The sequence below is a fragment of the Chelmon rostratus genome, chromosome 19 (assembly GCF_017976325.1).
Source record: "Chelmon rostratus isolate fCheRos1 chromosome 19, fCheRos1.pri, whole genome shotgun sequence".
Lineage (NCBI taxonomy): Eukaryota > Metazoa > Chordata > Actinopteri > Chaetodontiformes > Chaetodontidae > Chelmon > Chelmon rostratus.
Window position 1 is genome coordinate 6,294,754 of NC_055676.1, and position 15,898 is coordinate 6,310,651.

The following is a 15,898-nucleotide window of genomic DNA, read 5'->3' on the forward strand; positions in this document are numbered from 1 at the left end:
GACAGCACATCCCGAGAGGAAGACTTCCCAGCTGCACGGGTAAGTGTGTGTAATAGACTTATGCGTGTGTAGTGGCACACATCTGTCTGTGTGTTAACATCTGTGGTAATTAACATAATCGAAGGCTGCATGAAAGACTGCTGGCGCTCGGAAATGAGCATTTCCTCACAAAAGCATCCTCTTTTCAGATGAAGTGAAGTTAGAGGATACCAAGGAATCACTGTTGTTCTCCGCAGACACCCTGCCGACAAAATGACGCCCACTTTAAAGAGGTCAAATCAAGCCTGTTTAAATCTTTCCTGGAACTATACCCTACCATTATGTTCCATTTCACTTGGTATTTTGTCACATTACATAAGCTAAAGATGCCTTGACTGCTGTTTTACTGTGCCTTTAAGACCAACTCCCATTGACTGGGATGAAAGAGGCCTCCCAGGACTGTTTTAGTGGTAGAGTCATAAAGGGTCAGTTAACTTCAGAGGCAGAATGTACAACCTTGACATCCCCTCGTAGTGCCGTGTGTGAAAATGAGCCCACATGTCCACATTTTAAACTAATTGATTCTCTAAACAAGCCGTTAGCCTCCCACTAATTCCTTAATGACTGGAGGTCCCTTTATGTGCAGTGACTCTTGATTACAGGTCTCTGGCACAACACACACACTCACACACACAGAGATAGATACACCCTTACAAATACACGCAGAACTCAGTTCGGAAAGCCGGTTTGAACCGAGGAAAAGCGAGAGAGGAAACAGGGGAAAGACAGAGAAGGAGAGAACGGGATCGAGGCCCCCTGCACGCAACAATGAGTGCCCACCATCGGCTCTTCACAGCCTCCTCCCACTCTACGGTATGTACAGTAAAGGAGCTTCTGCAGACCACAGCAAATGGGCCATGAAATGTTACTCAATGCTCAACACATTCCTCAGCCCGGTTTGCTTTCACACACACACACGCACACACACACATCCAGCACAACATGCAATTACCACAGCTAATGAAGGCGGCGGCTGAGAATCTGCGGAACAACGGAAATGAGACAGAAAGCTTGCAGTGTACAGTCTGTGCTCACTGCTGTAAAGGTTTGTTTCAGAGCCTCACGTTGTCTCACTTCTGTCAGCGCAGATTAGGGCTGCAGCTCATGATTATCATCGTCGTTCATTATTTTTTTTCATCAGTTGTTTGTTTCACAAAATGTCAGAAAGCCGCGGAAAAATGCCACCACAATATCTGACAGCCTCAGGTCTTCAAACTCCAGTTCAAAACCCAAAGATATTCAATTTGTGATATAAACCAGCAAAGAAAATCAGCAAATTCTCATGCTGGAGAAGCTGGAAACAGGAAATGTCTGGCATTATTTTGTTTTGCATTGGAGATTAAATCAACCGATTAATTAACTAAATGAGTACTCAGGCAATCGTTTGAGCCAAGGGGGTTAGGACTTTTATTGCCCCGGGCTTTACCTCCCAGGCTACATACAGTATAATAATATGTACTGTATTCCTGCAGACATGCAGTAGCTTTTAATTCAAACCTAATCCGAACACCTATCAGTAAATGTGGGCGGTACAGTTACACAGTGACTTGCCCGCCTAAAACCATATAAAGTAGGTCCTTTTGTTTTTAGGACGTCTATATACATACAAATGATCAACGTCAGGGCACGCTGATGTTATTTAATGGCCTAACAAACAAAGTTAAATTGCCTCCAGCTCCGCTAACACAGTAAATCACCTGCACCCGTTGCCGAGTGCCCAAATGCATATTAAGAAGGCGGAATGACGGGTTGTGTCAAAGGAGAACAATTTGTGGTTTCATTTCTGCCGTCCTATATTGAATTCAAAGTTCCCAAATCTCTTGGCTGGCGATGTCTTGCATTATGTGCTGCTTCCAGTCATGGCGGCACTGGCAGTGTGTCTGAGTAATGAGCATGACCCAACATAAACGCTGCGCGGCCAACTTGGCTCAACACTGGGAGCGTCAGTCGCACTTTAATCAGGGATATTGGGGAGGAGTGTGCCTGGGAAGGCAGGCCGAGGCTTTTAAAGACCCGACTAATAAGACATGTCAAAGGGAGCTGGGCCGCGGCCAGAACTGATATGCAGACCTTCTCCCTATCTGCCTCCCATCCTGACTCACCATGCGCCGCCTCAACAGCATTCGGACACAGATGGCCTTTTAACAAAGCTAGATATTTACTGATACAAACAAACAACGCAGAAGCATCTCAAAGCAGCATGTGGCCTTCATGGTTAGTCATTTTCTGCCACTCTCCCTTGGCTCTCCTCCGATTTTTTTACCCTTGTCGGACTGTTTTAAAAGCTGAGATAAGGTCAGGAACATACGTTTTTTTCTCCCCTAACTTTTTTTTTTAACAGTTTCAGCTCTTGAAATGAACACTTTCTGTTTCCTCATGAAATGTGTGAAATGCCAGTTTGTTTACTGCTTGGCAAAATGCTACTTCTCACTCGCTTCTGGGCCTCTGCAGAATTGCATTACTCAGGCACACAGGGAGAGGCACTGCGTGTTCACTTCTGGCTGTTCTGTTATATAATACATACAGCACTAATCCTCAATTTAAAGAACAAACTTGGCATTAAATCATTTGAACATATATTTGAACAAACGATTGCTGATGCTATACAGTGGTGCAGGGTGGATTATGCTCGTATGACTGGCAGGCTTCTGATTAAACAATCAGATACAGTGAAGGGATATAATTTATTTCTAATGATAACTTACGAGCTGCTGCTCTCGGCCTTCATGTAGATAGATCTTATGTCTGAGAGTAAAAAGTAAAAAAAAACAAAATGAAACAATACATGTGAAAAAAGGGTAAGCTTATGTTAACCCCTTAACGCCGATTGTCTCAAATTCGCATCATACAGCTTTAATCCACATTGCAGCTGAATCGCACATGCATTCCTCTAATGCAGGTTTGTGCATATTCAACACACACCTAGAAACCTTTGCAAGCACTGGCTTCTCGTCGGACCGGTCAAGGTGAAAGAACCCCTGTTCTAATCGTTGTTACAATGTAATGGTTGTAAGCCAATTTTGTGGCTGTTTTGATGAAATGAATGAAATTTGAATACACAAAAAAGATGTTTTTACTGCATTTAAGCATTGAAAAAAGTGGACATATACTGTTTGTTTGAACCCTATTCTAGTTGGTGAACCTACCAAAATTTATATCTATTTTATGTGCTACAGAAAAAATGGACAAACTCCTCTTAATTTAGGATCAATTTGAAAGCAAAAACACAAATAATCAATATTTTTAATATAATTCTGAATAAATTTAGGCATCAAGGGGTTAAAGTGACAGTCTACTGTCTACTTATTAACTCCTGGCGGCACACCTTTTTTCTTGAGAGCTGGGAGTCTTTAAAACACACACACACATGAAAAATGCAAGAGCAACCAGTAGAGGTTTACATTCCCTTTGTTTTTTTGGTTTTTTTTTTTACCAATTTATTTTACTCGACAATGCACACATAGTACTGCACTTGAAAATTCTTTTTCAGGCAGAATCACAGCCACTAATTTAAATTAAAGTGATAACAACAACTTATTTGGCAGTAATTATGATAGATTGTGCAGTGTTGAATTAATGAGGAGGCGTATGTTTTCATCTGAAAAGGTAATTAGCCATAGGGCTTAAGTAATCGCGGGAAAATCCAGGTCGTTACAGGCAGCCCCTGGGGGGACGGTTTTGCATACACTCGCGGCAGAGCAAATCCCTCAAGAGAGAACCTATCCGCTGAGAAACCTTGACCAGACAGCTCCTTTGAGGCGAGAGCATCTCGAGTCTGAATTTCAATTCATGCAAATGGCACTGAACTCAGCAGCGCTAAGAAAGCTATTCATCTGGGATTCAGAGAATTTATGGCAAATAACCTCTTTGATCAATTTACCATTGTCTGACAAGAAGTGCAGTCTGGAGCCTTTGCTACCCCTCTTCATTTACTTTGATACAAGGAATGTAATTCTCCACCTTAGACTATAAATCCACACGTGTCTATTTTTCTATCTGTCTCGGATTTATCATCTGGTATTCAATTTACGGCATTGCAGCATCACCTAAATAATGTTAGAATGGAATCACGTTGTCTTTATTGTGTCCCATCAATCACATACCAGCACATCTTGTCATTTCCTTCAGCTTTGAGCTCCGGCTTCACCCGCAGTAGGTGGTTTTACTTTGTGGCGTCGCAACCTTGTGGTTAGTGGCTGAATATTGTCATTCTGCATTTCTGGCCTCTTGCAGAATTTGACCTCTAAATTCCCGTTTTATTTCTGTAATTCTACAAATGCTACTTCTGCCCGCTCTGTACACGACACCTGCTGCATGTTTGTCCTGGGGTCCGTTTCACAAAGCAGGTTCAACAAACTCTGAGTGTAACCCTGAACTCTGAGTTGATCTACTCTGAGATAGGAAACTCTGAGTTTTCGATTCCACAACAGCAGATTTGAGTTAGTTTGATTAACTCAGAGTAGGTTCACCTCCAGTCAAGCGCGTGCACCGCAACTTTAAAAAGACAGCATCAATGGAACCCTGATTTGAGGAGTCACCATGGCAACGGGGAAGGCTGCCTACTTCACGCCACTGGAAATTAGACATTTTAATGCGCTCATACTGCGAGTATGAACACGTTTTTAGACGTAAGTCCAACACCGCTGCAGCTGCGAAGGAGAGGGAGACGGCATGGGAGAACATTGCTGCTCGGGTCAATGCGTGAGTATAAATGTAGTCCTTTGAAATCACAATAATATTACAGGACAAAACTGCTTGAATGGTTGCCTATTAATTTACTTCATTTAGGTGCAATCCCGTGGGGGAGAAGCGCACTTGGCAGCAGCTTAAAGTGAAAAACATTGTTCAAACAGGTAAGACCTCTGCATGATCTCATGGAGGTAGCTACCTCATTTTGATCATGTTTTACATTGTAAAGTAAATATTAAGTGGCTCCCTTTCATTGTAAAATTGGTTATATTGTGTTCATATAATGTTTTGTTTTTTGTTAACGAATGAAATAAAATTTAAAAATGAAAAAAAAAGTGTTCTCATCTATATCATGTTATGTTAAATAATTAAGCCTATATTTAAACTAACACAGACTTTTACTCAGCTAACAGAAAGAAGGCAGATGCACGGAGAACGGGTGGTGGCTTAATGCCCATAACTGTCTGGAAAAGCAAGAACATCGTGGTCTGATAACTATCTCCCGACGAATATTTAATTCTCTGCGCAGTATCGCTGCACCTTCATCCACGGGATCGTGATCAAAAGACGTTAACATGCCGAAAAAGTCACCACCTGCTGTGCCTAATGGACTTCCCACTGACTGAAATTTTTAATAAATCTATTTTTTAATAACAGACGGCAGAACTTTGCCAAAACTCATCTGCCGACTGAATGAATGAATGAGGAAATGAAATACGGTGTGTGGTTGAAAGAGGGCGGAGACACAGAGAAACTCGAGGTTCCTTGAGTAAAACCTGGTCCCGACCAGGTTAGGTTCATAGAGTCAGTTACTGCGGTTACTGACTCAGAGTTTAACTTACCTCTGTCTGTGAAACAGGCTTGAGTTACCCCTCTTTCTCTGGTTTGACTTACCTTCCTATGTGAAACAGAAAACTCTTCATTTCAGGGTTAACATACTCGGAGTTTTCAGTAAACCTGCTTTGTGAAACGGACCTCTGGAAGAAGGTTGCCTTTGTGGATCGAGGTTCTAAAGATTAATGGTGTGAGATGCTCAGGATTGTGAGGCCTTTGGAGACATACTTATGAAACAAAGTGAAACTGGTGTCTGTTCCCTCCCTTTTTGACGAGTACGCTCCTGTGCGTCCTTCTGTCTCTTGTCTGCCTCTCCCCTGTCTGTCTTGTGTGTGCAGGTGTTTTGCTGCAGGGCGTGGCTGGCAGGTCTGGTCCGGCCTCCTCCTCTCCTTAGCACACCTGACCTCAATCATTCAATCAAGACAAGAAGATATAAGCACCGGTCTCCCCACCACTATTTGTCAAATTGTCTGTTCACCTATGTGGCAACCCAGTGATCGACCAAGAGAACTGTTTTGCCTGCCTGCCTCTCTCTCTGACCCAGTGCCACATGCCCCAGCCGACGCCCCATCGGTCTGCCTCATGAGCTAAAGTTTATAAGGATAAGGATTGAATCTCTCAATATTGACTGTGATATTCTGTGGAAAAGATTATTTAAAGAGTTTAAACCCTTCCCCTTCCGCCACCTCTTTGTCTGGGTTGCAGCGTTTGAGTCCGTATGCCTGCCTAAATCATAAAAGTTTTGCAAACAGATTCCAGAGAACAGATTGTCGTGCTGCAAGTTAGACAGTTTCACAAAAATAGAGACTGACTTAACCTGCTGTAAATACGCAGCACATCACCAGTGCCATCCTGAGCCTGACTGATGAGTTTATCAGAAGCACTGAGTCCTCCCACATTAGGAAGCCACAGCCCTTCAGCTCTGCCACAGGTCTGCATGTGCTAATGGAGGTTTTATTGTATGGCTGCATTGTATTGCTGTCTCCGCTGAATTTTCACAGGAAAATGTTCTTGTAACTGCCAGAGGGCAAACAGAGCTGAGCAGTTTGACATGTGGGACTTTTCTTTTTGTTTTAACGATAATACACAGTACCCAGAATTCATAGCAAATCAGGCCTACTGAAGATAGTCAGTTGGATTTAGACTTCTATCTGAGGTCTGAATATTAGTTTGATTCAAGCTGTAGTCTAATCTCTGGGCTTATGCATAGCCCTGTTGTACTATAAGATACAGTCTTATAAGCTACTATAAATGAAGGAAAGCCAAGCATTTGGCTGCAGACTGGTGGTTTAATGTCATGTTAGTTTATCATATTCCTGTACTCCTAATGCAGACCGAAAACAGAGCAAAACATGTCGCTGTAAACAGAGACAAGCAAGCGCTGAATGGCAGGACTGATGGCACCATAGTAAACCTTGTGAGACGCCTGTTTAGCAAATGGTAATTAAAACCGCCTGAATCCTCAAATCCCTGATAAATATTTCATCAGGTGGCTCTTGGTGATTGCTATTGTAATGGAGCAACAATATTCAAATTGCCTTTAGTGAAATTATTACAGCGCCTCTATCAGCACCCCCTCCTCCTTACGATCCGCCCACCCACTCTCCCTCACACACACTTAAACACACAGACGGCGCAAGCCACGAACACGAAGCTGGGCACACACGCACACACACACACGTACTGTACAGAAACGGCGCGTTTCGTGCTCATACACAAACGCAGATACACATTCGCAGGCACTGCTGGCTCCTGTTATAAAAGTAAATAATCACATTTGTGCTGTTTCTAGCGTCTTTTCAGCAACATGAAAATCTGAGCAAATGAATATTTAAATGCAACAATAAGCTACAAACATTGCCTAACAATGGTTTGACAAGTTCTACTTTGCGCTGTAAAATCTACAGTACAGTGTCGGTCTAACAATATGTTTTAATTCAATAACAGAATACATTTATTATGCAAAAAGATGCATGTTTTAAAGGACTGGAAGTTAAAACTGAGTCACTTCACACCAGGTTTGTGGGAATACATTAAAAAATCTGCACATCATTCATTCCTGGCTGTTTACCCAGTGCACGCGAGGACAATCGACTACTTTTCTATGACTAAATAATAAGAATCCCGTATGAAAAATGAATGGATCGATGCTTCTCACCCCAATATACAATATGAACCAAGTGTCAGTGGAAACAAAAACCTCAGCTCTTCTGTTGTCAGCGAATCAAAGACCTCCTATTTAAAATTCAGTTTGAGTGGCTGCCCTCTTAGTTCAGCATTGCTTTTTAATATTACAGTTACACTCTCAGTTCCAAACCGAAAAATGGCTCTTGCACCACCTGAGGAGTTTAAGGCAAGGCCACCGCAGGACTTCGGGGCACTTCTGTTAACAGATGAGGTTACACAACCAGAATAGGGTGGTCCAGGGGGGACCCAAACCTGACAGAATTTTTAACAGCAAAATACCCCAGTCTGGTGCACTTTGACCAGCAGTCTGTCCAAGCCTCCAGCGGTATGTTTCCATGCACTGTCAGGCTCCCTGTCACTGCCTCTCGCCCCCCTCCCGTGCCTCTGAGTTGCCCTGTTTCCTCATCTCATCTCTCTCTTCCCCTCATCTGTACCTGCCAGGGCCATCTCATCCCTTCTCTGGTTTAGCTCAGCCGCGGTAAAAGTGTGTGATCACCGCGTCACCCTCATTAGTCTCTTTGCTTTTCTCAAATGGATTAAAACTAATTAAAAATACGGAGGACAAAGACAGAAATCTGTCCTTTAACCTATTATGCGAATGGCAGATGGCTTCTTATGGCATTTCCATGTGCCATCAGAACCATGAGCCACCTAATCTACCCTTTGTTCCCTGCCTAACTAATCTTTTGATTGCGGAGAAATAAATGAATAAACCAATCAGACAAAATGTGCAGGTACAAAGAGCTGCTGATGGTGGATCCTTTGCAAGTGTGTTCTGTTAATGTTAAATCAAACTCCCTGCACCTGCCTCACAGTGCAACTTCCCAATCAAGAGAAATGGCTAACTGGGCAGCAGCGGTAGGATGACACCGGACACTGAGCTTGCAGCAAGGCAAGAAGTTGGCCTTAATTTATAGTTTATTGCATTTCAGATGATTTTGTTCTTGCATTATGCACCAGTTTTTACATCACGCTACACCTCTAACCCCCCTCAACACTTTTCTCAAACGCTTACGCAAGCTGGTTTCAAGATGAAAATATTGCGGGTGTTTCGTCTGAGGTAAATCATTGTCATGATTTAATTTTCTCGGCTCAGAGAAATGTCGGGACAAACCTGACAAGCCCGTCCTCCAGTGACTGGCTGAGTAATGAGCTGGCAGACTGCAGACAGCAACAGACATGTTGTTAAGAAGCGTCAGATATAATCGTGACTCAAGTAAAAACACTTTGTTCGATGTCATGTCTTTAAAAAAAAAGGAAAGAAAGAAAGAAAACGCCCTTTGTGCTTGGAAACAGCAAATAGTGGAGCTGTAGCTTGTAGGCATTTTACCACGATGCTCCCGGCCAAGTCAAGTGTCAGCCCAGACTAGCAGTCCAGAGTCCATCTGGCCGACAGCGACAGTCAGCTTGCCAGGGCACAACTGACTGGTTTTTGCTGCATTTGCAAATTTGACAATCAATCGCTCATTCAACCCAATGGACAAACCGATTTTCAGCCATTCCAGAAATAGAGTCATACACTGTAAATCCACATATTGTGCCTCGCATTTTTTGGTCCACAAACATCCTCCATATTCCCGTGCAGTGCGAATCTGCGGGAACACCGCGGGTGGCGGAAGGCGACAGGAACTCTCAGGGATCCCTCTTGTCCTTGGAAGAGCCCATTATCATTCTGCAATGGCACCACAGACGAATTCTGATGTTTTCGGATGTTGAAAAATAGATATTCATTAATACAGCCGCAGCTATCTTAGGGCATGATCGTACTGCACCACAATACTAATACCCAAACTCAGACTCCATTGAGACCCTGTCAGATTTTAATAGAGTGTGTTTGGATGTCCTTGTCTGAGCAGTTTATCTCTCAAACTCTAAAGGACAGACAAAAAAAAAAAAAAAAAGTTCCAGTGTTGTTTCTTTCCGTGTCGTTACAGCTGTATGGGATGATTTGAGGGTAATTTGGTTTAAGATTCATGCCTGTTTTTGTTTCTGTCCTACTTACATTTGTAGCACAAGTTAACATAGTAAAACTCTTTGTCTGGGTAATTAGACAGCAGCTTGTGCCTGTATGGGTATTTGTGGAAATATGGCTAAAGTGCTGTATTTTCATTGTTTTTTTTTCTCCTCAGTCACTTTATTTACAGGCTTATAGCACAGTTAATGCACGTCTTAGCTAAGCATACAATACTGCGCATTGCTTCATCAGGAAAAGTTAGGCTGCTCAGTAATACCACCTATTCACATGTGATTGGCACTATGCATGCAGACTGTTTCCATGAAAACAAAGAAAGAAAAACATTTGTTGATTCAGAATTACTTTGACATTGTTGCTGCTCTAGCTAACAGGTGCAGAGGGGTTAAGTCTGGTAGCAGCTGCTTAGCTTGCAGGTGGCATGTGATTGGTTGAAAGGCGAGAGGATGGTGAAATAAGTGTTATTGGGAAAATAATCATTTTGAGATAAAAACAGACTTTTGAAAAAAGGTATTTTCAAATAAAAATGTCTGTAATTAAATACAAAGGATTTCAAAGATAAATTATAAAAATATGAAAGAGTAATGAGTTGACTTTTAAAAATTTGTTGTTTCATTTATACATTTAACAACATTACATTTAATTTATTCATATGATTACTTATTTCATATTGTTGTCTTTATCTAATAATGAACACATTGGGGGTCCCTAATCCAGACATTTGAGAGTGCTGTTAATGGGTCATTCTGAACCTGAGCACTAAGGATACTGGTTCAGGATAAGGATCTATTGATACTGAAATCTATTGATTATAAAAACACAAAAAGCATCATCCAATTTCCTTTCTGATCTTTCTTTTTCTCATTTCAACGGGACATGAATCTGTCCTGAGAATCTGGCACCACAGCTCCAAAATCACGCTGCATGAGCCACAACCAGTTCCTGTATCTCATCCTGTAACCGTGGACGACAAAATGAGCCTGATTTCTTTTGACAGTGAAGAATAAAATTTGACTATCGCGACGCAAGATCTGAAGTAAAAAGGAGCGTGTTTATTTGAGATGATTTACCGGCATTTTGTCCTCATCAGACATCAAAGACATCTGGAACTATAAAGGGTAAATTCTGCTGATTTTGAACAGGGTTGAACAGTTTGTCTGTTGCAGTTTTACTGAGCACTGACATGAATGGGTCTGTTTTTTTCTTCCACAAAGTGTGTTAACCGCGTGCTAAATGTGAACATCACAACTTGCCACCATGATTTCACTGATACATATAAAATACAGGTTGAAGTGAAAGACAGATGTACAGTGAGAAGTTATAAAGGTCCAGTCTGTGATGTGAACGCTCCAAAGAAAAATCTGCTCCGAAAAATATCATCAGCTCGACATGTCTTCAGGTAGACGTATCTCTGTATTTGAATCAGCTCCTTATCAAATGCCAGACAGCACACGACATGCTGCCTGCTGATGATGCTACAAGACTCTTATCACGTCTAAAAGCCTCAAAATGCAGCAGATTGTGCTCGACGCAGAAGGAGAAAACAAAATGAAAAGAGGACGCTTTCTTCAGCCTGACGCGTAACACGGAGCCATTCCTCCGCTTCCTGCGTGTTAGTGTAGACATGCAAGTGGCCCGATGACTCTTGCTTTTTTACTGCCTTTCTCCCAGGGTAATTGCAGTTTCTTCCTTACTTTTAAAGCCCTGTCAGTCTGCCTGAACTAAATGACAGCCCAGTGGTAACTGAATTACAGGGAGGAGCGGGAGCCAAGAATCACCTTCCTCTGACTTGCTTGCTAAGTGGCCTGATTGCGTGGTCATGTCCTGCGCATTAAGACGACTGTTTCCATGGCGACCTCTCCAGACGCATTTAACAAAAAAAAAGTTCTTGCAAGTGTCTGATGCAAAGTCAACTCAATTAATACTTGGTATTTTCGTATGCCCGCATCTCAGGAGCAAGGGGTTATTTCAGAGAGGTGTAGAAATCACAACATCGAACAGCAACTACGGCTTATTACCTTTTCTTTTTTTTAAATTTACTTAAATGGCAGTAGGACTGGAAGCAGCATGTTCTTGCAAAACAGATGACAAAAACAATATGCTCATGTTGAGTGTCTTAGAAAAATATGCAAAATTGTTAAGAGGGTTTTCACTGCCATGTTACTGCGATGATTTGTCTCATTTGTGGCTGTGAAATGCTGTTTGAAATCACAGAATGTGGCACCCTGGAGTAGCTGTCATTATTACACTGTTTATGCATAGCAAGTCGTGTAAATGTTCAAATTTCTCTGCGGCGTGCTTCTGCAGCTAGGGTTTGCTGAATTTAATATGAGACACCGGGTCTGCGTTTTAGCACAATGATTTGGCTTTGTGTTTTGCTCAGAGAGGCGGCTCAGATGAGAACCACTCCACTTCAGCAGTAGGTTATTCAATCAAAGGACTTCAAAAAAACATGTTGTGACTGTCTGATCATTAAAGTTCCTTTACTAAATATGGGATAAACATAATACTTATCGAACACTATGGTGTAAGCTGTAGCTGTCGGTACATGGATGCAGCTTTCTGATGTTTTTAAAGGTTTTTATGAAGAGGGGCTGTGCAGGAAAATATGAAATAGACAGAAAATTCAACATAGCTGTGCAATAAAATGCCAAGAATCCTGTTTTCCCATCAAAACAAACATGCCCCACAGGCAATACTTAAATTCAGTGAATACTAATAGCACAGTAATAAAATAAGAAAGGGGCGGCCAATTTCATATATTCAACGATTAATAGAAGCCCGGGCACAGCTGCTGACTTCAAAAGTAAGATAAGTAAATTAAATGCATAAAACCATCAAATGCTACTGCAGGTCTTTCCACTTTGTTCTAGCTGTGGTCAGGCAAGGACCAACAAGACCTGGTACCACCATTCAATGAAAGGAAAACATCAGTCAAATATGTTGGCAGCCTTGCTGTAGTCTAACTCGCCAGATGTTTGACTCCAGATAATTCCACCATTGGTTACAGCAGGTTTTGGCTGGCTCCCTCTCCTTCTGCTCTGCGCTGGTGTGTTAACATTTTCAAAGTCCCCCTCCAATCTGCAGCAACAACAAAGCTAGCAGCACAGCTAGCTGCAGAATACTCGCACGTTTCTGATGGGAAACCGCAGCCAGCAGTTTGATCCAGCACTCGTGGCCTGTGCTGTTCAAACAGTTGCTAGCATAATTACAGTAGAAGGGCAGCTTGGCGGCTTACATGATGGCTCTTTACATTTCCTTCTGACGCTCTTGCATTCGGAGGGAGTGATTTGTCTTTCTTCACTCAAAAACAGGTTAATTTCTCAGTCCTGGTATTAGGAAACCAATGCAGCAATAATGCGGCTTTGGTGGCTAAATTATAATGAGCTTTATTTAAATAAAGTGCTTTTCAAAACCAAATTTACAAAGTGCTTTACAGAGACATATTAAGATTAAAACATTTTAAGACCAGGAGAAAATGCAAAACAGCCAATACTCATCAAATAGGAATACAATTACGACAAAGAGTATAACTTGTTCTGCAAAAAAGACCAAAAGCGTGATGATGAGATGCTAAAACAAGAGCAAATGAAAGCCAAATTTCACGGTAATCCCTTGTTGAGATATGTCACTCAAAACCACAAACGACCTGCTTGTGCCGCTCGAGGCAAAGTCAGGGGATCACCAGAGTCATCTGGATTCTCTCTATGGGGAAAATGAACGGCTGTGCAATATCTCAGGACAATCCATTGAATAATTGTTGAAATATTCTAGTCTGGACCGAAGTGTCCTGGAGGCATGGCGCATATGGATACAAACCACCATAAAATGAACTTGTGACTGGTAACAAAATGCCTTGCAGCTTGGGATCATAACATATTAACATTCTCCTTACATATTCCTTCAGTCGTGCAGTTCGTTGGAATATCCAAACCTCAGATACATGACACACAGTAGATATAACAATGCTTCCAGTCTGCATGCATCAACACTGCCTTAATGAAAAGGGTTAGATGGTACATTTCATAATCACGTTCAAGGACTACTAATTGCAGGGATCCAAATGGTTCTACCATTCCATTGGAGTGCAGCTTTTCTAGCCACGCAATAACCTGCATGAAAATTCAGGTCTGAAGTGGGAGGCGGCCTCCCTCTGCTGATTGGTGCATAATGGCAGATCTGACTGTTATCATGTCCATGTCTCTGTGTATCAAAGGTCATATTTAATCACAGTGGTTTAAGCTGAAAGGTTACACAGGGAGCATTTGTCCAGAGGAAGATTAGGGATGAAATTGTATCGGCGATGGTATGTTGTTGGCGTGAACCTTTTTCTTTGCTTGACAAGCTGATAAATGCAGAACCTTGGAGTGGCCAAAGAGAGAAGAAAATATGTTTTGAGACCGCATGCTGTACGTGCAGTACAGACAGTATACAGGATACAGTACATCTAACAGCGATGAATTAGGGGAAGGTAAATATAAATTAGCTTCTTCCTTCTCCTTTTTTGAACATGTAGAGACCTTTAATTTATTAATTTCAATGAGAAATGTCATGTGAAAATCAGCTTCCTTGCTGATTCTCATGTTCAAAAATAAATTTCATTTCATTTCATTCACTGTTCAGGAATTAGGTTGGAAAAGATGCGAAACAGGTGTGTCTGTGGACCAGGTCTCACTGATGATTGTACAAAAACACACAATTTCATTACTTTATTCATTGAATTGGGCCTAGCTGGATCAAATGGAGGAAATATTTTACGGTTTTCCTTCTGATGTAAAAGCTGTGATGGATAGCTCCCAGTCTGCGCAGTCAGGACAACTAACTGACCGCAACTACAGTCCATCGGGAAACTCCATAACTCCCCCAGAAACACTTCACTCTGGTGGCATCTATCATTTTCCTACTTCTTGTCTCATTTGTGGTCTGAGAAACAGAAAATTGATCAAATTCAGTTCCCCATTTTTGTTGTCCAAGCAACTGTAGCTGTAATATGCCGTTTATGTTGCGTTTCGTCGTGCTAAAGTGGCCGTGGTTTCAAATAAAAATGTGGAACGAATCCTCGTGTGCATTGGACGCCGTTTCGAGCACTCCATGCAGTAAAAGGCACTTCCTGGTGGTTATACTGAGATACGAGTAGTTCCCTATTAAAAAACAGTCACTGCACTCTGGCTTCCTGCTGCGTTTTGTTCCTGCTCTCTGAAAGACAGCTACCATGACATATCACTAAGCTTTGATGTGTCTTCATGAAATCCTGAACTGCATTTAAGTGTCACACTGTCACGCCACCCATTGGTCCCTGATGCTCTAACATGTCAGCAGTCACTTTCGCCCCCCCACCCTCCCTATTCTACTTCCCTGTCATTTCCATAGCCTGTATTTACACCAAGCTTTGAGAGCACAACTCTAGTTTACTGTTATACAGCACCTTAAAAGGATTTGGGTTTTTATTGGTATTTTAATATGCAGCACATATTGCACAAGACTGTAGAGAATCGAGCAAAATTATATGAGAAAGCCAAGGAAATTGCAGGTTAGACAAGCATGCCAAAAGCAACAAAATGTCAATTCCAAGAAGAGTTGATCATTTTGTTAACAGCTTTCTAGTATCCGTCGTATTCAGTTGCTAGTAATCTCCATTTTGCTGTGTTTTCCACTTAAGCTAAAGAGGCTCTGCTTAGCTGCATATAAACACAGGTCATACCATCTGTGAATTCATGGAAGCGTCACTTGTATGTGTCCTGAAATATCACATTTACTAAAGCAGTCCTGATAACCCTTTTTAATATCCGAACTGTACTCATATTCTGAGATACAGCGAACCTCACTTGCTTTCATGCTTCATTTAGCATGTAAAGGCATCTGGAAATATGAATAAAAATGAGGACAAACACATTTGTGCAGGAGGAAAAGACTGATATGCAGAGTAACACGTACAAATGAGAATGGAGATGGCGAGGGGGGGAAAAAAGAGCGAGGGGGATCGAATAAAGATAAATTGGGAAAGGTAAAAAGAGTGAGAAAGGGAGGAAATACAGGGAGAAGGAGACCAGGGAGAGAACGAGAGGACACATGAGAATACAGTCATGCGCCGACTGAGCTGTCGCGCTCATGGCTGGGCTGTGGCACTCATTATTGATGTAGTAGAAAATTTGTGCCGACAGGAAACAAAGCTGCCAG

At 42.0% G+C, this 15,898-nt stretch overlaps 1 protein-coding gene across 1 annotated transcript in view; it reads right to left on the reverse strand.

Annotated features, from left to right (window-relative positions):
• The window catches only part of LOC121623392 (leucine-rich repeat transmembrane neuronal protein 4), a 92,680-nt gene that overhangs the window by 8,736 nt on the left and 68,046 nt on the right, over positions 1–15,898 (reverse strand). The gene's annotated exons all lie outside the window — the stretch shown is intronic.